Source organism: Mus musculus, chromosome 10, assembly GCF_000001635.26.
Source record: "Mus musculus strain C57BL/6J chromosome 10, GRCm38.p6 C57BL/6J".
Classification (NCBI taxonomy): Eukaryota; Metazoa; Chordata; class Mammalia; order Rodentia; family Muridae; genus Mus; species Mus musculus.
In genome coordinates, this window is record NC_000076.6 from 117,978,860 (window position 1) to 117,981,421 (window position 2,562).

Below are 2,562 nucleotides of genomic sequence, written 5' to 3' on the forward strand. Positions count from 1 at the left end.
GACCAGGCTGGCCTCAAACTCAGAAATCAGCCTGCTTCTGCCTCCCAAGTGCTGGGATTAAAGGCGTGCGCCCCCACTGCCCAGTTTAGAGTGGTTTTTAGTTGGGACAATATATTCCTTCCTCATAAGTGATGGAAGGTAACTGGGGAGGTGGTATTGCGGTGCAGTCGGTAGAGAAGGAGGACGCTAGCCATGCACAGGACAGCCTCCATACCAAATAAATGGTGAGTCAAAATATCACCAGTGTAGTGATTTGAATAGGAATGGACCCATAAACTTATATGTCTGAATGTTTGTCCGTAGAGAATGGCACTATTAGGAGGTGTGGCATTGTTGGAGTGGTGTGGTCTTGCTGGAGGGAGTGTGACTTTGCTGGAGGGGGTGTGGCCTTGATGGAGGGGTGTGGTCTTTCTGGAGGAGGTGTGGCTTTGCTGGAGGGGGTGTGACTTTGTTGGAGGAGATGTGGCCTTGCTGGAGGGGGTGTGGCCTTGCTGGAGGGGATGTGACTTTGTTGGAGGTGGTATGGCCTTGCTGGAGGAAGTGTGTCATATTCAGGTGGGCTTTGAGGTCTTCTGTGCTCAAGCTATGTCCCTTTATAAACGTTCTCGACATTTGCACGTGATCAAACCTGAAGTTTCTGGGCCCTATGGCACACAGTTTCCTGCTGCCTACAGATCAAGAGGTAGAACGTTCAGTTCCTTCTCCAGGACCATGTCTGCCTGCATGTCAGCTGCCATGATGATAATGGACCAAACCTCTGAAACTGTAAGCCAGCTCCAATTAAATGTTTTCCTTTATAAGAGTTGCTGTGGTCATGGTATCTATTCCCGGCAATAGAAACCCTAAGAGAAACAGTATGGATGTTGAAAAACTATCTTAAAACAAGGATTAATCCAGTGTAATTTTAATGATCCAGGTTTAAGAAAAAACAAACACTTCTCTGGGCAAATAATTTGAAAGTTAGAAGACAATGTATTATCTTTGCAAGAACGGGACCTAACACATAAACTTTAGATAATAATATAGCTTATGTAGGTCACATGGCAAGGATGGTAGTCTGGACCTTTTAATTTTACAAACTGTCAGTGTGGGTAAAATCCTTTGTGGTGTAGAAGGGACAGTTTTCAACACTGACACTTAGGATTTAATTCTGCTTTTCCTAGGATGACACAGCGTAGTTTGTCAGCAAATGGCCTTAGCTGACTTCGCAGAATCCACCAAACATTTTTCAGCAATCAAGGCTTTAGTAATACCAGAGGAATGTGATTTAATAAAAAAAAAAATATAGGAAATTTTATCTAAGTGGAAAGGGAGGACGATTTGGATTCATTATGATAGAGACCAGGATCCAGCATTCTCTTATTTACAAATCGGGACACTCTGCTCTTTATGAAGCTCCGAGTCTCCTTTAATTTGAATATTTCAAAACTAATTATGTTTCCCAAACTGAATCCCACACGCCAGCTCTCTTAGAGGTTATTGATCACAATGAACTAATGGTTTTAGACTTATGATCTGAATAATTTATATTGCACAGCCTGCTTTGCCATTAGCAGCTTCTACAAAGTGGCATAGAAAAAGTTATCTTTTGCCAACTTCTACTTGGGTTTGAAGAATTTCCTGTATGTAAGTTAAAATCCATCACCTTAGGGCCCAGAGACTTCAGGTTTGATCACGTGCAAATGTCGAGAACATTTATAAAGGGAGATAGCTTTTAAATGGAAAGTATTACAGAAAGATACACTGTTGCCGGGAAAGCCAGTGCTTCTTCCCTGTGCCTCCTGCTTTGTTCCAGAAAGGATCCAGAGATGCTGTGCACACAGCCAGCCAGTCAGAGGCAGGGCATGTTCGTCTCTGGTCCTGCCAGGGTCATCTTGCCACCAGGGCTGGGGTCTGATGATTGGGTATGACATTAAAAGATGGTGGGGTACAAGAGACAGAGGGGTTTGCTCATTTGTTCCACATGCATTTACTTATTTTCTAATTAAAAATTATAAGACACACATATCTCCATTAATATATGCAAGCACCTTTTGTTTGGTCTGGTTTGTTTTTTCAAGACAAGAGTTTCACAGTGTAGCTCTGGCTGTCCTGGAACTCACTTTGTAGACCAGGCTGGCCTCGAACTCACTGAGATCGGCCTACCTCTGCCTCCCGCCTTGCTGTCAGACACCATGTTTGTTTATTTATTTGTTTATTTATTTACTGGAGACAAAGCAATGTAAAAGGTAGAAGAAGCAGAGAGGAGACACCGAAGGGAAGCTGCTTTTTGCAAGTTTATAGTTTGGGGCAGCAAAGATTATTAATTGCCTAAACTAATTAGGCAAATAGTACCTTTGCCACAAGTTCTACAATAAGTACTGAATATTGTCAGAAAGAATCATTGGTTTTAACTTATGGATCAGAAGGGACAGCTGGCAGTCATAGAATCTTGCTTAGTACAAAAAACAAAAATCCCCAAAACCCATCACACCGTAAAAATTAAGGCAGATGCACGACCCAAGGCTGACCAGCTGCATTAAATATAAAGTATAAATGGATGGTCCCAGGTCTTTCAAAGCT